Genomic DNA, 24,560 nt, shown 5'->3' with positions numbered 1-24,560 from the left:
AGGACAAGGGAAACGATAATTTAGTCCAAATCCCGAAGGTCTCGAATCCTTTTAGGACGACCGAATGTTGAGCTACATAATAGTTTCCAAGCGAATTTCTACCAACAAACAAACTACTTAATAGCTGTTATAGTCCTAGTATGAAGTTTCTCGGAGTGTAGGTAGGTACTGCAATATTAGTCACCGCGTTGCGGAAGTTGCGCAAGTAAGAACAGAGTTTTCTCAAAAAATTTACCTTACAGAGTAATTTTGTTTATCTCTCAGAAACCTTAAGAAGAATAGTGCTTAAAATTCTAAAAAGGAGAAGAAAAGTAAAAGTTTACGAGAATTGTATTTATTGATTATTAATTAGTATTTAAATTTTGTTTTATACTCGATTAGTTTCTTTTTTGAAGGGAAGTAGCTATATAACGAATACGAGAAAGAAGAGGTTTTAACCTATAAGGAAAAGGAGAACAGTTGGTAAGGGTCAGGTAGGATCGATAAAATCTTAATGGTAGATTCTCACTTTCGTACGAGGTATATCTAGAAAAGATGGAACGTAACAATAGTATAATCTGCAAGAACTATTCTCATTAGAGAAGATCGCGTGTGGTAACGATGGTAGAGCTATCCTCAGTTGATGTCGCTCGCGTTTAATTGCCGGAGCTTTGTAATCGCCTTTGAAAAGACGATACAGACCAACGTCGCGCGGTGGCGCCACAATCGTACCCTTACTTTTCGATATTTAGGATATTTTAGGCTTTTGTTCCACTGCCAATGTTCATCCAGTCATAAGAAGGGCGAGGAATTTATTTGCATTTTATTAATATTCTGAGAACAAAATCTACGAAAACATCGTTAATGTTCAAAGACATGATTCATAGCTGACTCAATTGTTGGAATCAAACTGGCTAGGGAAAGAATTCCCGATCGTTCTACGGTATCCTGAGGATAATGATCGCTTTCCTGGCGGTGTGTCGTAATTTAAAGCGACGTTATTTTGCCCTCGTGCGATGGAGTTCCTCGCTGTCCTTACGGATTCTTGTCTTACCGGTTACAACAATCGGATAATAATTCTCCTTCGAGATTCTGCTCCATCCCACGTTCTCCTTCTTCCCTTGTCCTTGTTTGCGGAGGGAGTTAAGTGACGTAAGTGCATGGTGAGGAAATTTATCCTCGTTCCGATCGCATTAGTCCTCTACTCTTGGAAAAGTCCTGGTTATTTTGTTAGCTTTAAACCATCGGCGTGAATTTCTAACTTCAGATGCGTACTAGCATCGATGATACAGTGAAGGTGCCGATGTATATGAAATAATCCTTACGTAGGAATATTTTTCTTTCTTTTTTTTTTCTCCAAATTTTAATGTTAAGAAATTCTCCTACGATATATTTATTATATTTTCTATTAAAGTGGACATGTATGTAAATAGAAATATCTTCCTAAAAAAAAAAAAAAAAGAAGAGTTAAAAAGTAACTTGCATCGGCCGGGAATCGAACCCGGGCCGCCCGCGTGGCAGGCGAGCATTCTACCACTGAACCACCGATGCTCCTGAAAGATTTACTTTCACTATTAAGTTTCCAGCTAACAATCATATTAAAGTATTTAATTTCTTATCTATTTGAAATTATTTAATAGTTAGATTTGATTAATACGATAATACGAATTGAATATTAAATAAATCGTTAAACGAATGATATTATATGAAATATGAAATGTCAAGTATTAGAGTTACGTGAAAATTTTGCGCGTCGGACATAACACATCGGTCAATTACGGCATTCTAAGTAAATATTGCCAAAGAATATGCATAGAGCGAGACAATAACAAATCGCTGGTCAGGTTGGCGGATGACTTTGGTTCAGGGTCGGTCATTGCACTATTGTGGTCCGAGCACAACAAAGAAACTGAGTTACAGGCTATAGGATATAATATGTCCGTCTCCTACATATGACTCATTATTTACTATCAAGTAATAGGCCATTCTTTTCTTAACAAAGGCTTGCAAATCAAAATACACTTGTATTACTTGTAACTGCATAAATCAAAAATGTATATAATCTCGAAAATTACACGGATCTTACTTGTATCTTGAAATCAGTTGGAAGGATACAAATTAAACATCGAGATGAACAATATTTTATTGTCAGCCTGTTAGCTTGTCTCACTCGGATTCCTAATTTAACATAATAATTACTTTATTTGGATCCTTTATTAAAAAAGATGTATCGATTAATTTCTGTATAATAAGCACTACATATGCTAAAAATAAACTCTAAAATATTTATATTTAGAAAAGTCAATATTGTCACATTTAAAATTGATTGATCTTCATTAACCTCCATAATTTCAAGAGTACGTAGATATCACCGAATAAGTTGACTGATTAAAAATTCCCCACCTAATATCATGTAATTTACCTTTTAGAGTCAATAAACCCGAGTGTAGAAAAGACTAGAGCCTAGGGCAGTTGACTTCGACATCCGGTTTGTCGAACCAAAGTCAATGCACCTGGCCCTGCTCGTCGAACCGATCCCTAAAGTGCATCTTGCTTTTACGCAAGCGAGACCGCTTCTACCATCTCGCTCGCAATCCCTTTTTTCCCTCCTTTCTACCTGAGCTTACAGAGGACAAAAAGAACTCCTTCACCGTCGGGAATCGTCGACGTATAGCCATAACGGGCCGTGTCTCTGCTCCTGAGCTTACTATCTACCTTGAAAAAGTCATGTATATTCGAAAGCCGTTGAAGAGTCGTGCGCTACTTGGCTTCGTGTGAGTGATTTTAACAGGGAAAGGTACTTCAACCGGTTAAACTGACATTTACTGACTCTCCCCGTGTAGAAGCGGCCTTGGCATCGTGTTTCTTTCGACTTGCTCTGTGTCGAGGTTATCACGATACTCAATTTCACCACGGCTCCATTGCACTCTCTGTCTTAGGGAGATGAGTATTTAGATTCATCGTTGAAATTGCACACGTTCCTGGCTATTCGTAACGTTCAAAAGTTGCATAGTACGGCAATTGCGTATTTCATTATAACCTATAACTGGCAAGGCGGAGTTTATCAGATTTCAACAATTTCGTAATTTTCTGATAATTTGGTAAATACTCATCATACAATATTATACGGATTGCTGAGTATAAAATAGCGTACTGCTTCTCTTATTATAGAAAATTCACAAAATCATAACTTATACCACCATGATTTTTAATATATATTATCCAGCATACTCGGTTCACATGACGAAATAAACAGCTCTTACGGAACAATATGAATTTCTGACATTGTGTGTCAAGTTTTGATAGGTTTGTGAAGATTTTGTAAAAAATTGAATCCTTTGGGGCAGTGCGATCGGGGAAAAGATAAAGATAAAAATGTACGTATTGGAGGGAAGGAACGTACTGCTAAAAAGCAGATAAAGGAAGAAGGGACCAGATTTTAGTTCAGGTGACCCTAAGACACCACGAAGCTGGTGGTATCTCTTTGCGGAGTTCACGGCCGTCCTCTTTCAGGGACCTTAGGATCGATGCTGCAATGAGATTCAGAGAAGGGGAGGCGAACCGTGGCTGTAGACCCCACGTTTGTTTTCCCTGCCAAGTACGATATATAGTTTGGAAAGTCAATTAGTGAAAGATATACAATAATAACAATACAGTATAATTCATAAGATATAACAATATCAATAACGAGGAAATAATAATTATATGTTTTGAACAATTGAATGAGAATAAATATGAAGAATAGAATGTATAAATATTAACAGATATTAGTTGTAAGTTTCCTGTAAATTGATGTGAAAGTGATCAATTTTTATTGTTATATAATTATACCAGCCGACAATAGAACGCGCGAGTTATTAATGCTCGGATGAGAATAGGGGAAGTAAGAGAAAGGCTTTACGTTACGCAACCTACATTTCAGATGGTGGTTAAAAATAGGAGATATATTTTGTTCAATTATTTTTGAAAGATAATTTCGATGTGAAAATCGATGTGCTCTAATGTATATTTGCGTTAAAAATAATATGTATAATAATAAAAAAAGAACATTGCATCGGCCGGGAATCGAACCCGGGCCGCCCGCGTGGCAGGCGAGCATTCTACCACTGAACCACCGATGCTTATATGAATATGGGGATTTTATAGAGTATAAATTGGCAGAATACAGATTGCAGAGTATTTTTCTGAATTAAGAAATACATTTAAAATTTGATTTTTTTATTTTGTTACTTATGTAATATTCATTTTTACTTTCTCTCCAAATAAAGAGACACGAAAAGAAATTCTTTCGAATTTTCTCAGTTTTTCCATTATTGATACGCTTGTTTTTCACCAGATTAGAACGATGTATATCTATATCTAATAAGTGATTTGATTAACAATAGATAAAGTATGATCTTTCAGTTTTAAGTACAAGATGCGGAAGGGTCTGTTAACGCCTAAATACTCGTCTTTGAAAACATTTCTTCTTTTTGTAAATTGAATATTGATGTGTGCCCTAATAGACAATCCAAAGTTCATTCGTCTTCGGAAATGTAGGTAGGATTCTGAGTGCCAGATGCCCCAATGAGTCTCAAGATATTCGTTCTGGTAGTCATATCTGTCGTTAAGTCTGCGAGGGTTCGTGGATCGTGCTCCCCTCTTCATATCCTAGTGTTATGAGCGTAGGGTGAAACAGAGGAGCAGGCACGTTGATGCGTACATCACTTGCATATTCAAATGTATAAAGCGCGGCACATTATGCTTTCTGATTTTTGCAGTATATTGGTGTATCATCGTTCGTACAATTAAAAGGCTTTCATATCTATCTACAAAGAGCAAAAATGATAACAGACTAAGACGCTGCTTTAACAGAGAGTATAAAATTGTAACTTGCCAATTAAATTTTGATTCTCGATTTAATTCTCGTGCCTTTTTGTCTCCTATAATTATCGGAAACAGTTTTTAAATTATTCGACATTTATAATTGAAAAATTTGCCATTATGTATTGCATAATGGATTGTAAAATGTGCATAATTATGCACACGTATTGTGTACACCAAATAATTTAAAAGAATTCATTATCACAATTGTAGTTGGTACTATAACTCTAGACGACAGGATTGTATGGTATAAGTATTGTTCGGTCGTAAGGTCCACCCGCTCGATGGTTCAAGGTCGAATCCCGGGAGTCCGAATCCAGGCCTGCCCGCAGGCAGCTGAGTACTTGTATATTGTATATGTGTACATTGAGTCACCGATGTACACGCGAGGATGGGGAGTTAAGCGAAGATGGCTTATTTTGGTTACAAGAATATATTATTTTTTTTCTTTATAAATGAAAAATTATTTATCTACGAAGGTCGATACGTTATAATATTTCTATACTGAAAAATATGTATAATAAAAAAAAAGAACATTGCATCGGCCGGGAATCGAACCCGGGCCGCCCGCGTGGCAGGCGAGCATTCTACCACTGAACCACCGATGCTGTTGAGATACTGTTTTCTTATAGTAAGTTTTTTGGAATGTAGTGTCCTACATATTTTACTATTTTCAATATTATTACTTTATTACAGATCTGTTATTAATTTGTTAATTAAAATAGATAAGTTTTCTGTTCATCTGAATTATTAATATCTCGTATTATCTACCTATCTATCTATATTTTTAACTTATTACTTCATTTTTGGTCACCATGTATTATGCCAGCTAAAATTCCAATAATCAAAGCCACTACTAAAAAAGTTTCTAACAAAAAGGTGAACAGAATAAAACTAATATACTTTCTAACAACGACACTCATGAAAATTCTCCTAAAGCCATTCACCCTAACTCCATCTGACCCTAGTTATTCTTTTTTTTCCTCTTTCATTCCGCTTCGTTCGTCCAGCGTACCCTCGCTTTTCTTTTTTTTTTTTCTTTTTCCGTACGTCTGCGATTACCGGACGATTCGGACGTTGTTATTTTTCTTTTCTACGAACGCGTCGACACGGCGGTTTGCTCCTGCTGGGCAAACGGACAACGCTATATACACACGCAACCGCGATAAAGGAACAAAAGTTTGTTAACCTCTTCGTATCGCGCAGGATCGTTAAAAACAGGCTATGCGACGTTGCACGGGGACGCGTCTACATTTTTCGGAGGCTTTTTTTTTGCTCGTCGAACAGTATCGCCAACGGTGGTTAGCTTTTTGGTAATAAATGAACGCCGTCTCGCTTCTTCCTTTTTTTATATTTCCTTTATTATTTTAACAGAGGAACATGGCTCGCGCGTTTATTGCATATTTGCTTTTTTAATCTTACAGCTGTCTTTGGATCCTTAAATTAATTTCGGTACACTGGACAGCGCTACCTGTTGTAAAACTGGAAAAATAAATCATTATTCTTCCAAGATTTGAATAGTACCTTGTTTTAAAATTTTTCTGCAAGTTAAATTCTGATTGAATGTGAAGTATTAAGTAAACGTTTTTAATTAATTAAATATGGAATAAAATATTTTAAATTAAACTTTTCGACTTTTAAAAACCTTTCGATGATAGTACAACGCAATTGAGTAAAAAATGATATAAGAAACGTAATATTTTTAAGACAAATTATTTTACGATCCTATTTGCTCAATCCATTAAAAACATCTGCTCGTCGGGACCGATCCAGTCTTTAAAATTTGACCCAGGTTACAAAAAAAAAAAAAAAAAAAAAAAAGAAAGTCTCTCACATTTTCATTTCAGGATGGGAAGCTAACCCGTCGTCCGACGAGGAATCGGTTCGCAAATGGCTTCTGCAATGTACCTCGACCGCACGGTCGATTTAAATGTTTTAAACGGAACAAAAAACCGGTCGTATTCAGGCACGAGGCTTCTGAAATTCCAACTTCCGATCTACAGCATTGGGGGGGGGGGGGCTCGGAATTTGATCTTCGATCTCGAAAGTCACTTATCGATTATTCGTCCACATTTTTCATCAGCGTTCCATTTAGTGTCTCGAAAATCTAATATCGCTCGGGCAAAACTATACTACGGATAATTTCGAACGCGGTGGAATTATTCGCGATTCTATTGCTATTCGAGTTTCACAGGGCTCGACGTAATTGCCGGCTCGACGAACAATGAAGAGGCTCGATTAAGCCGTCTTGTAATCCGATACAAAATTCATCGAATTTTCCATCGAGGAAGTTGGTCGCGCTATTAGTTCTGTCAGCAGAACGATTAAATATTTCTGGATTATTCGGGATTATTCCAGTCGATTAATCAGACGAGATTAATCGAAATAAATTGGTTTGCTATGTTCGTTTCAAATATATAGCTGAGTTCAAATATATAGCTGAGTTCAAATATATAGCTCTTCGTTTAACTGTGAGAGTTATTATTATTATTATTAGAATGTAATAAACATGAAATACCTGTCTGAGTTAGACATACGAGAGATTTGATAATAATTATTGCGATAACACTCGAAATTCTATCAAAACTTTAGATGGAGATACAAAGTGCAGATATTAATTCCACAGTCCCAATAATCCTTGCAGAAACATGATCCCAGGTGACGAATAAACTCGGAACAGCCAGCTATCGATTCGTAGGATCTAACCAGCAGATGTAGCCAATACATGGCTAGAGACTATCCTTCGTTCGCCCTAATTACATACATCGAATTTACGCCAGCGAGAGCCAGTTGTCATTACTAATGGCGAAGTAACTCGACCTCGTTGAAATTCATATCATTCATATAACAACTTTACGTGTTGCAATCGCGATAATCAAATTGAACATTCGCGAAAAGTAACCCTCGAACGGCGAAAGCTGGGTCGATTCTTTAATTAATTTTATTATCTCTCAGAGATACAAAGTTTTTTCATTCGGTTCATTATGTTGCTGCTATAGAATAAATATCCAACGACGGTTACATTAATTTTATGTTCAACCCGTAATTGGTATATAATTATGTTATCATCGATCGATTAAAATAAATTTTTCTCCATCTGTGAGATTTTTTTTGCGATGTTTCAATTACACAGACGACTATTTTTTACGGAGACAGAGCGCGATTTCGATGGAATGTTTCGCGAAACGAGAGGTAGCTGGTCCGGAACTGTGGTACAAGTGTGGCGTTAGAAAATAATTGAACCATATGTTGTTGGCTCGTGTGCGCTATATACGTGCACAGCCATGCAGGAAACGAACAGTCCTCGTACGCTCTGACTGCTGTGAGGGCTGAAAAAGCGACGAATCGCAGATCGAACGGTAATCCGCCGGCTAATGGAATCAATTAAACGCGATCCTTCCCGGTTCCCACTTGTCCGTTCCAGTTTCTGCGCTTCTTGCATCGCATGCCAGCGCGAACTACACGCGTTTCTAGATGAAATTGATAGGATTCTTATCGATAACATCAGGTTTTGTTTTTGTTAGGATATGCAAACCTATGAGTAATATGAACAAAGGAATGTTGTGTATTTGCACAAAGCATAAAATTGGTCGAGTCGTGTGCTTTAGAAATACAGTACGTACATACAGAAGATGTAAAAGGGAGATTCGTGTTCGTCGAAAATATCAGACATTTCGTGTTTAGATTTTATCGAAGACTAGAGTTGAATCGAAAATACACGACAGACCTGTGAAAACTTGTAAATAACTGACAATCGGTATTCTTGAAATATTGAATTCAAGAGTGTGTCAGAAATTTATATAATATTGAATTTTAGAATCAAATAAAGAAAGAGATCTAGTAATATATAGAATAATATATATGTCGCAACGCATTGAATTTAAAAGATCTTCCTCAGTAAAAATATATCACCTATTTTCCCTCTACGGTGTTCAAACTGAAGTTAACAATCCCATCCTTCATCGTGTAACTTGCATTAACAAATTTTCTCCATTCTTACGATACTTTTAACGGTATTGTTTATCGCCTGTAATTTAAACCGCTATTTTATTCGTCAGTTAGAGGAGGAAACGAAATTCTGAGGGAGAAAAATGACCGGTAATTTCCCTACTAGAAGCGTACAGGCAACTGTTGGTAACAATTGCTGGTGTACCTATATCCCTCTATGAATAAATGATTGCCCTACGTTCGAACGTGAAAACTCTACTAGATCGATGATGGTGCAGGTGCGACGACTCTCACGGCATCGAGAATCGTCACCAGCCGCGTACTCTCGAGAGTTTTTTCACCGCTACGTCGGGAAAACGGCGAGAAAGTACGTGGCTAAAATAATAAACAACCTACCACCCCACCTTCGATCCTCTTCTGCGAGTTTTCGCTTCCGCGTTTAAACATGCAACGATAAGCCGTCCCGTTTTATCGTTTTCTTGCATTATATCGCTGCTTGGCTTTGATAGTGGCACGAATAAAAAGAACTTCAAATTTATTTTAATCGAATACAAAATCTACATTATGTTTCTATTCTTATAGCGTAAAATGGCATATTTATACGCGTTATGATCATTTATAATTCCATCACATTTGTGTCATGGGAAATTATATTAAAATAAAACCTGTATTTAGTATCTCAAAAACTGTAATTTTTAAAAAGCCCCTGTAGAATTGATATTTTTTAAGTTATTATTATTAGTTACTTTTTAAGTTAAGAAATTTTTGTCGAGGAAGTAGCAGAATTACAAAAAGGACAATGCCTTTAGTTTATTTATATAAATGTTTTCTGATGTATTTATTCTCGTATTACTATATTTTTCTACTTATGTCATCAACAAAGTTCCACGATCATTTATTAAAGATGTATACTTTACCATTTAGTAGCTGTGTAAGTACACGAACCTATATTCGACCGAAAATACCAATACAAACGATCAATGAGATCACATTGCACTGTCAATATTTGTCTTCGATAATATACATTCGACTTAGTCAGGGATAAGTAAATTGAAGAAGAGGTATATCAACGGAGTACCTAAGAGGAACTAACGAAAGTGGAAGAATAAAGAGAATGGGTGGTGAAATAGATCTGCGAGAAAGCGTTCTTCCTTTTTCCGCGATATTTCGAGAACTTCATGGCCCAAACTCCCACGAGACGAAAACACGCGGACTGGTATTAATCTTGGAACGTCATCCCCTCGATATTAATCCCGCCCTACGCTGTCAACGGATGTTGTTGATGAATTGCCACCGAGTAATTGGTTTTATTTATAAGAGAAGAGCTGCTTCAAGCTCTAGTTGCTCCTGTCCACCCACGATGTCCATTCAAAATAGTCATTCATTCGGATATAGGTCATTCTTAGCCGATGTAGGCTAATCCCGAAGTATTTGGACTAAAACATTGGCTTGGCAACTAAGTGATTACGGATTTTGTCATTAGGTGGTATTGACATAATCCGCAATCACTTAGTTGCCAACCGAATAGTTAGGAATCTAAAACCAAACTCAAATTCAATCGTAAGCTTCAACAAAATTTACACTTGATGAAATGTTTATTCGGCGAAATTTTTATTTGCTTTTATATAAATGCGACGAAATTTCAATTTGACACAATATTCGATATCATGTAGGTAGATGTAATTGGAAAAGCGATCCCGGGAAATTTTTCCCGGCTGTATAATCTTCGTTTTAATTTTTTTCAGCGTAAGTTTTATACCTTGACCATTGTTCTAACGTTAATGGTTTTAAAGATAAAATTCTCTCCAAACAAGGCAAGCGAGGAAGAAGATATGAGATCAGGGCCGTCAAGTATTTAAACGTATCTTGTTTTGCTGCAGGCTCGTGTTATAAATCCTCCCATGGCTGATGTATTTCGAGTAACAGCGGGTAATTCAGTTTTTCGTTGTTCTAAGTCGTCTGTCGTAATTAATCGTTCCCGAGACTGCGCTGATTGTAAACAAGGTAGCGGTGCTTTTTAGCCGGAAACCACGTTAAGTACGCAAAACATTCTCGTGAAACGGGATCATCTTCGATCGGTGAACGTTCAGGTAGAATCACATGACGTTCTAGCCTCTATAGAAGCGAAAAGCGTGTGTGTAGTCACTTTTAATGGAAACAGTCTGCCTCGTAACAGAGGCTCACTGACGTCAGTCCACGTGAACCAAATTCGAAGTAGCACTGCAAGCCTACAGTCTAGATATTTGACATAGTTTAAGACTATCTAAGATCAATATGCTCGTAGATAAACCTCCTCGCGTTTGTACGACGTCGTAAAATATACTGTGTCGCGTAACTTAAAAATGTTCAATTTATCGGCAGATGCCAGATACGCGATGCAATGGAGAAAACTTTGATTGGGAACGTGCACAATCGAATAGTTAAACTTACTATTTTTATAACAGTTTCATTTTATCGTATCTCGCTTGCATTGTTTAAGCTTGATAAAAGATCCGATACTTCTGTTTGAACTACTCCGCTAGAGATCTTAAAAAATCCAAAGATCGCTGACGACAATAATTCCAACCTCGATGCTATCCATCGATCTAAATAGGTGATATTTCGAAAGAACAGCCAAACACTTTCTTCGTCTATCGCATTAAAAAAACATTAGAAAAATTTTCTTCAGATCAAATTTTATCCAATAATATCTTTTACCAGTGCAGATTAGCCTTTCTGGTGGGTTTTATTCAGAAGGTCGCCATTTTGAAAGAGCCATCGATCGTTGCCTTAACCTGTTGAAACACGTAGCTAGGACGAGTTAATTTGGCCTGGAAAGCGCCATTGTTTGCTGCACTTTCGCCTATAGAATCGAACGAGACCTGCTGTTGGATATTCGTCTATATGAGACGATCCGTTCCGACCTACAGCAATAACAATGGTAACGACCGAGGCGTGAATCGGCCACGCTCGACAAGATTACAACACCGCCAACGAGGACGGCAGGTGCCTTTCCCCTCGTCCACTCAGCCTTCTCGTAAATTTTACCACACAAATGCCTCTTTATCCCTTTATCAACCTGACAACTATTCGCAAACGTGAAACGTGAACTCGTAAAGAGGAGAATCCTAACACACAGCTGCTAAGCTTTTCGTCTATTAGAAGGTCGAGGTCAGGTCTGGGTCATTCTCGATCACTTTAGCCTAGGCCGATGTTATCGCCCCGGATGAAAAGTGGGCCAAGTGTAGCTTTAACGCGAGATATAAATGGCTCCGGGTTCCTGCGTGACCGAGATCTTGAGTATTTGGATGGAAATAACAGGATTGCTAGAGGACTATGATGATGACCGGAAGATTTTGTGAACTCTCGTGTTTTGATACGGACTTTTAATGTTCTTAAAGTATTATTTAGGAAACTTATTATATGGAGAATTTTTATTGTAACTTGAAGCTAATTCCATGTAATCTAACAGATTATACGTTTGCGTGTTCAAGTTTGACCTTTCTATTGTTCTACGCTTTCAAAGAAATTCATAGAATTCCGGGATATCTAACGACGTTCCTGCTATATTATACAACTGTTCGTTAAGTTAGTTCTTTGAAATTTTTCCCAGGAAAAATAAAAGTACTGGAGAAAAAGGTCGAGGTTGAAATTTTGCTCCAGTCCAGTTGTATGAACTTGGGTTAACCCAGTTCGCCTACTAAAGAGCCATTTCCGCATTGGAGTTCGTTAAGTTGTCTAAGAAAACTTCATTTTGCAATGCGAAGAACCTTATCTTTCCAATCTTTTCAGGATATCAATCTTCTTTAAAAACCCGCGATAATTTCTGATACGATGCTAAATTTCGATTCTTCCCTTCGAAAATGATGATATAGTAGCATCACACTTTTCCATTAGCGTCCATTACCTCGTCTAAGAAAATTCCATTTTACGATGCTAGGAATTTCTTAAGAAAATCAATCTTCTCTAAAAATTTGTCGTAATTTCTTATATGCTACGAGATTTCGATACTTTTTTTCGAACAACGTGACTTAATGGCACCTACGTAAATTTGCAAATATTACAGCGCCGATTCCCGGAAAACAGGCGAGTTTGTTAAACTTAACGTCTCCGCTCCTCCGCGAGGACTCGGTTCGCGTGAATTTACAAATTTGTCTTATGTTTTTAAGCGGCATTACGTGCTGTCGCTCGTCTTACGATACACCAATGGCCGTAGACCAAGGAAAACCGGAATACGAGCGAGGCATAAATTTTAAGAGCTGTTTGCCGGCCAGACTCCGCCGGGAAATAAAAATATTTTAATTATGGTGCTGGCGAGAGGCGGAGGAGAGGCATTTGCTTGTTTCCACCGAGTGTTGCATGTTACGTTGTTTGTTGAAATGCCAGACGTGGATATTTACGACCTCGTCCGCTCCTCTTGCAACTACGAACTTTGCAAAGCTTTGCCGGAATCTCGAAAAGAAGTTTGCAAACAACTTTGTAAATAATGGCCCCTGTAATAACTGAACGCGTTACGATGCAATTTTTATTCGTTATGAAATTTGAGACGGAAATTTTGATTTAGTGGACACACGTGCCGTGCAAATGTCGTGATGTTCTTTTAAAGTACAAATCCTTTTAATTTAAACGACCGTATTTATTTTTTAATTCGCATATAATGGAACTTTTACCGCGTCATCATAAGTAGACTGTGGATATTTACGCGAATTTGTATTTTTACCAGTAAAGGAACGTTAAACGCGTACATTAATGAAATTAATTAATTAAATTAATTAAAAGTAGTAAAATATTTTCCATTATTGAATCACAATTACGATATACGTATACATTCACTCCAAGTCGATTACTACAAAGTCTAGAAACAGAGGTTAATTTCGTACAATAAATATCATAAGTAGTTTACGTTGCATTCTGTTGCATCGTATAAACCCTGTTAAATCCAACAGAAGGTCGATTCAACCACGTAACGTTTTTGCACAAGGGAAAATAAAAGGGACATTTATTTACGGTGACGTTGTTTCGTAAGCGAAGCGATCGGGAGAGGAGAAGCAGGTGCGCTGCATCGCAACATTTATTTTCGAGAAAAAGAGGTCATACTCCAGGTGTTTGATCGCCGTTGACGATCGAATAATGGACAGTTGGGATAAAAAAAGACAGGTTGCGAAAGTATCGCGCACATTGTCGAGTTGCACTGATGACAAATACAGCGTGACTGTTGTCGGTGACTCATGGCGACTGTCTAACTCTGAACGGGGTCAGGAGTCTCGAATTGTTGACTCCAGGCCACGGTATCCATTTATACCGGCGTGGCAGTCCCACAAATTAGTCTTCGAAATACCATAGAATCTCGACAACGGTATCATAAATTATTTTGATCGATCGGGAACATAAGAGACCGAAAAACATTTCCAGTAGTCGATATAGCTGCCATTATTCTCCATAACAGCGATCATTCAGTATAGAAACAAAATCGATACCATTTATTTTAAGCTGTATAATTCTTTTACTAGAATTTTAATTGGTTACAAATGTTCATGTACGTATACCCATCTATTTTTTTGCGAATATTGTTAAAGAAAACGGAACATTAAATGAGTATTTTATTTTGTGAATCATTTCTACGTTACTTGGTATTTACAGTCTAACTATGTGTATCGAGATTGATTCGGAAAATAATTGCAATAAACAACGTTGGTATCGCAACACTGATACAACAGTAGCACAGTGATGAGCAAAGAAAATAAGATCTAAAGAATATTCGTGCAGATATTAAGATCTTCCTGTTCCTTCACAAAGTGGTATTAGAAAAAATTCAATAAAAATGAGCTTCTTTTCTAAAAGTGATCTTCAATTTTCGTTATATATTCATTGTACTTTGCCAAGGGACGCGTAAATTTTCCATAAAACCCATCAAAACGGAACACCATCCTCGAGATGAAGGTCGAAGACACGATTGACAACGGCAACCGTAGATCGAATCTCATTTTGAAGTATCGTCGCGCAGAGGAAACAAAGAACAGTCGTAGGAGGGGGCGGTTGCCGCGGAAAATTGGAAACCGAGCACACTCGACGATCCTATGTAAATAGACAGGTTACTCTCGTTTCACGATCGTGGAAACCAGTTGCATCGGTCTTCAACGGAACGAGGGAGGAGGAAGAGTATCTTGTCCCGTTCCTCATTCCCGCTGTTTGTCCGTGGGAGAACACATTCGCCGGTTTATCCGACGAAGTACAAGAGTGACGAAGGAATTTCTCGCTAGATATCGTCGTTTCGTCCTCGACGATTCAACCCGAACGTCTGAAAATTCTCCCTGAAGAGGCGAGCATGGTCGGTCTTATTTTTCCATGGAACACGTACGAGACCGTTTCCCAGCGAAACGTATGAGATTCCAGTGTCCTGTGTCAATAGCAATCTTCCGGAGACTGCTTTTGCTTGAAAAAGAAGACCGAAAGAGGCGTAGGATGTCGCGAAGTCGCGAGGAAATACGGGAAGCCTGTAGCCCCGTGGACACCAAGACGCGGCTTCTCGCTTTTTCGTCTCGTTCCTCGAGCAAAACAGCACGAACAGAGGCTGGTTGTGGCTATGTCGGTCCGCTTTTGTGCCGCTGAAACCACCATCTGTTCGGCGTGCCTTTGCCATTTTGCAAATAACCACCACCTGTGCACACGATTGCCATCCTCTGTGTGCACCGCGTTTATTGCTGCCAGGAATCTTGCGGCCTCGAGATTCGATTGCTTCTGTTAATCGACGGTAGCCGAAAAGACGATGCGGTGGCTTGGTGATTGGGGGTTGTTGATGTGGTAGTTGGCTCGGTTGGTTGACGATGGATTTAGGGTAGGGTTGATACGTTGGGAGCCTGGGTTAAACGGTTCTATCGATGGGTGGCTTTTCTTTGAGATATTTTAAGGCCTTTCTAACTGAATCGATTGAAGTCAGAGCGATGGAATTTCCACGTAACGTTCGAAGATTTTGAGAATAGGTTCGTTCCAGATCTACCGTGTGGTACTAGCTTCGTCACGCGAATCTCACATTTTTTGTTTGGGATCGATACATGACGTTATAAGAAGTGGGCGGTGTTCCTGTGTACCAGTTTCTAGAGAAGCAATATGACGTAAGAGAAAAACTGGTGAGGGGCGTATAAGAAAATGTGTCGAAGGTATGACTAAGGGCCGGTTACAAGGCTACAGAGTAGTTAGAAAAATGACTCGTCGCGGTGAACTGGCATTTGCAATAAATATTTATCATGTCGTATCGCGACGAGGTGGTATGTGGTATAATTGATCGAACAGATTTTCGCATTTTACTCCTTTGTAATTGCATTGTTAACACTGTCATAGGTAATTTCTCTGTAATTATTTTTATATAACTATGTAGGGTAGTCTAACCCTATTCTAGTGTTAATATAAAATAATCGAACAGTGTCGAAGCTAGTTCAAGGACATGTGGTAGCTAGTCGGTGAATTTCCATTTGGGGAATCGCGGCCGCATTTGATTCATAAGTAATTCCCTGCGCTAGATAAACGAAGAATACCGAATACAGTGATGAACTTTCAAGGATTTTCCTGAATCACTCCGTTTCCGTAAGGAGCGTTTCCTTGGAATTACGAAGTGTACTCAGGGTCCCATCATACCGAGTCGTGGTAACGCGTTTATCCGTAAAAACTCACCGCGTCTTCCTTTCATCTATGAAGAAGCCCAAGCCTCTAGTCGTGGCTGCTTTTCATTTGCAAATTACAACGGTAGAGTGAAAATAAAATACCTGCTTTCTGAGCATTTCTTAATTTCATTATTAAAATACTCAAATTTGATATTCCCATTTAAATTCTCGTGTTTCTCGAATCTCGACGAGTTTGCAACGTCAATGTTATCTCAATATGCCAATGGATCATATCGGTATCTCACGAATGTCCGAATTTGTAGATTTCATTTAAAATTTTGTGCGAAACCGATTCGTAGAAGATGCCAGAGCGCAAAATATCGCTGTCCAGGTAGACGAGATGCGAGGGATGGGAAGAATAAGTTTCGAATAGAATACATTGGACTTCTCGAGCAACGTTCAAAGATGTCTCTTCCGGTTTACGATCGTCTTTACTGAGTCCCACGGTTCGCAGTCACGGTGATTTGGATTTCTCGTGAGTCACCGGCTGCTTCGTTTTCCAGCAGACACCGCGCTACCGCTTCCTGTTTCTGCATTTACATTTTACGGCTTGCTCGGCTGCGAGCACGCGACTATGGAGGGAAAGAGCATTCACGTTTTTCACGAGCGAGCGAAACGTGAGCTGTAGCGGTGTTTCTCGAAACGAGACGCGACGAGACGGAAAGGTCCGATTCGTTTTATCTTACTTTTCCTGTGCGGTAACCTTTTCGTGATACGAACGACGCTTTTTCTCTGCCTTAAAAGGTATAATTTCGACTAACAGGCATTGATCGAAATTTAACGTTACAGGAAATTAAAAAATGAACCATAATGATACTAGATTAAAGTTTTATGCGATAAATAAGAAACATTTGGAATCTTTACGTTTCTTATCGAATCCTAGAATCTACGAATTACGTCAGTTTAGGGACCTGTTGCCTTAGACGACTCTTTAGTAAAGAAATCTATCGAAGAAATAACAAAATTAGTAGAAGATTCGATATAGATATGTCGAAGATGGAAGGACAGCGGGATTTCCCGTCCGGAATGTTGGGAAAAGCCCCAATACCCTAGTCCAGACTTTTACTATAGCTGCACTTAAGTAATAAAGATAAGGAATAGCTTTAATGTTCCAATCTGACTTTATGACGATGGGTTCGGGCTCGAAGTGACATAGCGGGTCACTAGACGTAGCTACGGTTACGGGAGTGACGTGTACCTGACAGAGGTATGAAGTAATTATATGGCTCTCCTTAAAAACAAAGATTGACCCGAGAAGTGGGGACAGGAGTATTGGGGATTACTTAACAAAACAGCGTTCGAGAAATAGAGAATTTTCGGTCGTACGTATAGCTTGTTTCTTATATCATATAGTTGCACATTGTTTCCTTCGAGGCAGCGATATCAAATTTTTTGTTCATATTTTATAAGTCGTTGAAGCTGCTCGTATAACAGAGGGATGATTTCCTTGCTGAATTTCCCAGGGGGTGAAGGGAGCCTCCTCTCTTCTGTCTCTAAATTGAAAAGCATATCAATTTCTGCATAGTCGAATAGCTTTTGAACTCAACGACGCGCATATTCTTTCCTCTTGGTTTCCTTTTTCGAATGCATTTTTGGAAAAGGTTGAAAAAGGTTCTCATGCTTAAGAGTAACGAGATACTGTACCTAGAGCTAGCTCGAAGTCAATTTACTTGCCGAAACTGCTGCCAGAACGTACATTCTGATTTTTTCTAAAGGAATTTTTAAAAGGAATGTCATTTGTCACTTCGATCACTAATCAAGCAAGTTTTACAAATTCCATTTTTCAAGATTAAATGACAAATTCAGCTGTTCGAATTTGCGCGATCAACTCGCACAAAATTAAATACGTATACGATAGAAGCAAATCATGACGTACAGTGTCAGCCAGAATGAAGTTTAAACCTGCTACTATTTAGTTATCAGTAATTTTTGCCCTGGTTCTCTTTTACCAAATTGATAACAAGCATCTGTTCTAGCCTATACATTACGAAGTATCCATTCAATGCTTTCGTCAATTACAATATCATTTTACAAAAAATTACAATGTTCCTTCGTACGTGTTCGATTGTGTTCGCGGGGAGACGCGTCTGCGGCGTGTCTCGTCAACAAGATAAATAATATAATAAATTCTCGTCTCGATTAGTAACGACACCACGAATCAGCCGATTCCCTATCTCGATTACGATGATAGGAATAGATAGAATCTGACACAGGCTTTTCAAGTCTAAATATAACTACACGCTTCACAAAGAACGCCTTCGAAGACTGAATGCGCGGGTGAATGTGTACACTGAACGGTGTCGTTTTACCGTGTGTCTTGCGTGGAGAGCTGAGAGCAAGTGAAACATCGGTGATGCGTGTGGAAAAGATGAAAATTTGAGATGGGCGTGCCTAGAAAATTGGACAAGTCAATTACGATCTTCGGTAAAGATAGCGATCGTCTCTGCTAAGTAGTCGGGAAGACTGGTAGGAAAAACAGAACTGACCGTCCCCAAGCTGAAGGTCAGGAACAGGTGCTCAGCGTAGCCTGGAGTAACAGTTCTTTGAAGATCATTGTTGTGGTTCGAGTGAATACGTTACGAAAAGAAACGGTGATTCTTGAAAGGTTGAAAGGTTTTTTGAAAGATTGAAAGATTCCTTGAAAGGAACGATACGACTTAGCCTTTAAACTTGTTTCCATTTGTCACTGCATTGTGTACTACAGTGTACAATTTGAAATTCCATCTGATTCTCGAATCTATTTTGTATCGATGTAAACATCGAATTTGTATTCATTTCGAAGCAGTTAAACATGAGAAAGTAAACGATAGAACACGCCCAGTTTCTTAAAACCTGCAGTTCCTTTTCGTATCTCCAGTTCCTTACAGTCGTTCCACGAAAATTGTTCGTTGCTCGTCGAGTCAACCCGAATCATCAGGTACCTTTTGCCTACAACGTATTTGGCCCTCGGTTCTGGCCATTATCCCTGTTTTCATCTAGACGTATCAGCTTAATTTGACAAGGGAAGGGCGGAGTACGCGCGAGCAAATACGAAAGCGCGTCGAGTTCGCGACGTAGAGGGACGACGAGCGTACTGGAAACGGGAGAGGAAATGGCCCATTCGACAGAACTCAAAAGGAATTCGATTGTGTCCGAACAATGCGTTCCATTCCGGTGGAACGGTTGCTATCTGGATACGCGTGAAACCGAGAAATCCTGCCACCATTGTTCTCCAACTTTAATGGTGACAAATAACGCGAACCTAAAAAAGTCCTTCCTATTATTTCTCTTCTTCTATCTCTATTTCTTACCTACTTTTTCTTTTCTTTTCTCTTTTCTTTTTTCTTTTTTTTTCAGAATGCAATATAAGAGCGTAGGAGTCGTCGATCGAAAGTAAACGTGGCCCGTGACACGAGCGGAAACGCAACCGCGCGTGGATTTTACTCGAGAGGAGAAAGTTTCGTGGCGTTCTTACGAGTTCCGTGATCAACGAGCGGAAAACGGAAATGGAAAGTTCTGCTGTTAAATGAAGTACTGGTTGGGGGCTGCCACGCGAGCAGTTAACGAATGTCTTCTTCATCGATCATGCTTTTGGCGTTTCTTGCTCTCCAACGTGCTACTTTGAGAGCTTTCAATGGAGATGCGATAGTGTGCCTGACAAGGGAAAGGAATTTCCGCGGAATTAATTTCGCTTTAACGAGGATTCGATATTTGTTCAAATGTGATGAATTTCGTGAATTTCTTATGAATCAATATTTATTATCGATTGCTATCTTCGATAGAACTGATTCTAATTTTAATGCGTTATGTGTTCCTTACGAAAGTATCGTTTGATCCTCGAATGATCGATATTAAAAATTCTATATTATGTTCTACGATATCGTGATATAAAAGAAAACAGAGACTCGAGAGAAATGGTTTAATAATAATTCCGCAGAGAATCCAGAAAAGAGAGAAACGTACCTTCGACCCGAGGAACGAAGAATTATCCGAACACGATTCATCTCTTCTTCAAATATTTCAATTAGAGGGTTTGCAATTTTCCACAAGAAATGTATTCATCGATCAAAAAAGATAATTTCGATAGTCGAAAAGGGCGTATATCCTTGGGAACGGTTCGCATCTTGAGCGCGTTATCCCGTCTTCGTCGATTTGTTCCGATGAATTCTTGGCAAACTTGACTGAGCTTGACGGAAGGCGAAGGAAACGAACCGGATTCTCAATCGGATCGAAGCTCGTTGAACGATGCCCGGTCTCGTCGTTCCCCGCATTTCTTGTTCCTCGTTTTTCCACGCCGTCCGATCCGATCCTCGAAATTGATTGCTCGAAAGCCATCCTTCGTTCTGCGGTTATCGATGCCCCCCTGTTGCAACTCGAAATTTCTTCTCGAGCACCACGTACTCCACTAATCTTCTAAAAATTTAGTTACAGGAAAATTTTGCGATTTAATCCGATAAAAAAATTCGTCCGTTAGTTGAATAATAATTTTGAAATTAAAAGAGATTCGAATACAAGTTGAAATTATTACGTATATTATACATTGTGTAATTGTTACGTATATTATATAATTTTATATAATAATAATAAACGATTTGCATTCAGAGTTTCTCTATCTTTATATTTCCAAATATTTTGAAATATAATTACTACAACACATCTGAACGTTTATTTCGTATTCGTTCAGAAGTAAAATCTCCTGTACCTCTGAAATTAAAAAAACCAGTTTGATATTTGAGAAAACATTTCGACTTCTCTCCGAAGTTCCTGCTCCTTACTCCCGAATATTTTTCATTTAAATTAATATGATTATCCCTTTGCATGAAAATCTATATTGAAATACTTGGATTTTAATTTCTTAGAAAATTCCGTTTCTATGGAGTCGTTGCTCGATTTCATAATCCGCCGACGTTTCGCGAATTTTCGAAGGCGGGCTGCGCGTTTGCCAGGAGGTATACGCGACACCATCTGCACAAATTTAATTTAATAGGAAGGCTGTTAATTAAATCGAGGCTAATAGGCAGGAGGGGTAGCTAGGCGAGGCTAAATATACCATGTTACGTATAGATGGTGGACCGGTGCGCGAGAGAGGCCTTTATGGTTCGTGAAGTTAATAAGGTCGTGCAATACGGCCCATATCGGAGGCAAGTCGCCTAACGGCCTCACGATACTGTCCTTCGTGGATCTATCGACGCTATAAACCTCGCGCAGTGTCCTGCACAAAGGGGTCGATGTCTCGTCCAAGCAAAACAGTTCTCGCGTCGAACTGTGACACGTTTGTTTCCCAACGCGTTATTTTTCTTTATTAAAACTTCAATTGAACTCTGTCCAGATCCAAGTTCTCTGGTCGCAGCTCGAATCGACGATCCTTTCCTACTCAGGAAGAATATTTAAAACCTTTCCCAGGACAAAGAGTCGAAGAGGGCTTGTGGCGCGAGCTCCGGAGGATGGCGAAACGCGCGCGAGGGGTTCGGTAAAGGGAAAAAGTGGGGTGCGCGGGCTGTGCAAGGGGGTGAAAAGCGCAGGCCGCGCGTACTCGTATTGAGATGTATCCCTGTATCTGTATCCCTATAGAGAAGACCCGCGTCGCCATGACGACCGTATCGATCTTCCACGGCCGCAGAGATATGTACGAAACGATTCACAGTTAGCGAATTCTATCCCCGGGGCGTTAATGCGAGTAGGCTGCTGGCTTCCGCGAACGACACCATCGTGTTCGCGTTCTTCGATCAGCCCATCACACACGGTTCCACCGGTTTCCCTCGCGTGTGCAATCGCAGGGTGCAACCGCTGCAACCGCTGCAACCGGGTGTTATTGGCTTGCAGAAGTTGCCAGCTTCGTCTTTGTTTTACGTCGCGACGGATGAGAACTACGATATTGAGGATCCTGGCTTGTGCCACGGCTCGCACTTTATTATTTGGCCTACACATCGGCCTACGATTGTTTAACCCGTTACGATTGCATTTTTTATTGGAATTGTTAGATTTGGTCCAAGTTCTTTGCTCCGATAGGAGAAACAAATAAAACATTATTCGTTGATAGGACTGTGCGATGGTAACATTTTGGTCCTGTACCGTAAATCGAGTTTTCTTTGGTTACGAGAATAAAGACGAACAGTGGTTGGAGTTCCTTATTTTAATAGGAGAAATAGAAATTATTTGTACGAGTTTACCGTAGTATTCTGGTTCCTCGTGATTGGATTTTTCTCCAATTGCGAGGATAAAGATTAGGGACGGTTGGAATTCCTTGTCCCGAGTTACGATAATAGTTTAACATCTTGTTATGATTTATTTTTCTTCGATTCTGAGGATAAAAAGATCAGGGATGGCAGGGGTTTCTTCTTCCGATCAAATAACGTCTTTTCTTAAAAAAAAAGTTCTTTTAAAAGCAACGTTGTAACAACAACGAAATCTTACAATTTTTTTTTTATTAACTTATAAATGTTTTTTATTTATTTATTTACATTTTACAATTTGTCCAGTAGGACATTTGATAAAATATTATAGCTTAGTGGTATAATAATATAACATGTGGATGGCTACCCCTAGTGGAATACCATCTTCGAATTTGACCTTACGATTAACACTCGCGAAATTATTCGACGAAATATAAGGATGAAGATTTGGCGTTTTAATTTTGGGATAGACGAGGCCAGCGCGGTTCCAAAGTACGAACAGATTGATTCTCATGGGAGTTCGGGGGTGGTTTCCAATGGGGCTGTTGTTGGAACCCGACCATAGAAGGTCGGAAGAGGGTGAAACGGAGGCAAAGTCAAATGCATCGGGGCGTTTTCACGTTTCGCCTTTTCTTTTTCCACGAAGCAAGAACAATGTAGTAATCATACAAATGGACTGGCGAATTCATTTTTACGATTAATCGTCGTTCTATGGACAGGCTTTATAGATTCGGCCGTAGTCTGGTCATTAGAAAAATTGTTTCACTTCCAACAAAGAAATTTTCTAATCTTTAACGAATTTTCTGTAACTTTCGCGTTTTTAACTTTCTATACTCTTTATAATATATTGTTTGTATCTTCCGTGTCTTCGATTTTGTTTCCTCTTCCATGTATTTTTCGTGTTTTCAGCTTTCTCGATATTTCAATTGTATCTCCTGTATTTTCAATTTTCTGTATTCTTCGGTTTATCTTTCGTATCTTCGGTCATAATCTTCGATATCTCTTCTGCATCTTCCCCTTCCCCGTGCTTTTAAAAGATCGAGAAATAGAATATAATACAACAATGTTACTCGATTTAGATAAAAAAGACTACTACTCTTTCGATCACGAAACGGGTTAATGAAAAACGATTTCAAGTTCCTTCGTTTACGAGTTTCTTGAAAGTTCGCAAGCTTCCATTAACGTTATTTCTTTTGCATTCGTTCGACCGGCGAGCAATGGAAACTTCCGTTTTCCTCGCTAGTTGAACGGTTTTCGGAAGTTAACCCGTGATGTGCTTGCGCAACCTCTTCCCTTTTCATTGGACCAACGGTTCAGCCTTTCTCCATCCCTTTTTTTTTTCGAGGTCTACTCCTGTTTTCAGCGAAAAGAACGGCGAGATAACGTTGTTTCAGAAAGTTCACTATTTCCCTAACCACTCGTTGCCTTGCCAAATGAAATGTTTAGCACTCGGTAATTATAACGTTGTTCGTTATATTCTACGTTTCAATCAAACTACTTCATTATTAATTTTAACTGTTTTCAACTGAATTATTTGTTTAATCTATGTTTTACCGAGTCGCTTATATTATAATTTGATTACGGCTCGAACACAGCGTCATTTTAAATTTTAAGCAAAATTCGTTACATTACTATTGAGTTGGCAACTAAGCGATTGCGGATTTTATCAATACCACCTAATGACAAAATCCGCAATCGCTTAGTTGCCAACCCAATAATTCGTCTACTTTCAACTAAATCAAGCTAATCATTAGCTCGATAATATTTAAATGACCAACTCAATTACCGTTAAATCCAAAGTTTATTATCGTTTAATCTGTTTTTGATGTTTAATCAAGACCCAAGGAAAATTGCATGGGCAATTTTGATCAGATTATCGTACTATTAATTTATTTCCAACTAAATCACGGTAATCGCGAAGTCAATCGTCTTTAAGACTCGACTACTTTTTTCTCTTTCCTTTTTATCAAGCCATTTATAA

At 38.8% G+C, this 24,560-nt stretch overlaps 1 protein-coding gene and 3 non-coding genes across 4 annotated transcripts in view; 1 reads left to right on the top strand and 3 right to left on the bottom strand.

The window, feature by feature from the left end:
* Dora (zinc finger SWIM domain-containing dorado) overlaps nt 1-24,560 on the top strand; it is a 112,189-nt gene that overhangs the window by 18,845 nt on the left and 68,784 nt on the right. The gene's annotated exons all lie outside the window — the stretch shown is intronic.
* On the bottom strand, nt 1,460-1,530 carry TRNAG-GCC (transfer RNA glycine (anticodon GCC)). The gene has a single exon. It is a non-coding gene; the product is annotated as a tRNA-Gly (tRNA).
* On the bottom strand, nt 4,030-4,100 carry TRNAG-GCC (transfer RNA glycine (anticodon GCC)). Its single transcript has one exon. It is a non-coding gene; the product is annotated as a tRNA-Gly (tRNA).
* Nucleotides 5,380-5,450, bottom strand: TRNAG-GCC (transfer RNA glycine (anticodon GCC)). Its single transcript has one exon. It is a non-coding gene; the product is annotated as a tRNA-Gly (tRNA).

Source organism: Bombus vancouverensis, chromosome 8 (assembly GCF_051014615.1).
Source record: "Bombus vancouverensis nearcticus chromosome 8, iyBomVanc1_principal, whole genome shotgun sequence".
NCBI classification, from domain to species: Eukaryota; Metazoa; Arthropoda; class Insecta; order Hymenoptera; family Apidae; genus Bombus; species Bombus vancouverensis.
The sequence above is the reverse complement of the archived record's forward strand: the minus strand, read 5'-3'. Positions and strand labels throughout refer to the sequence as shown.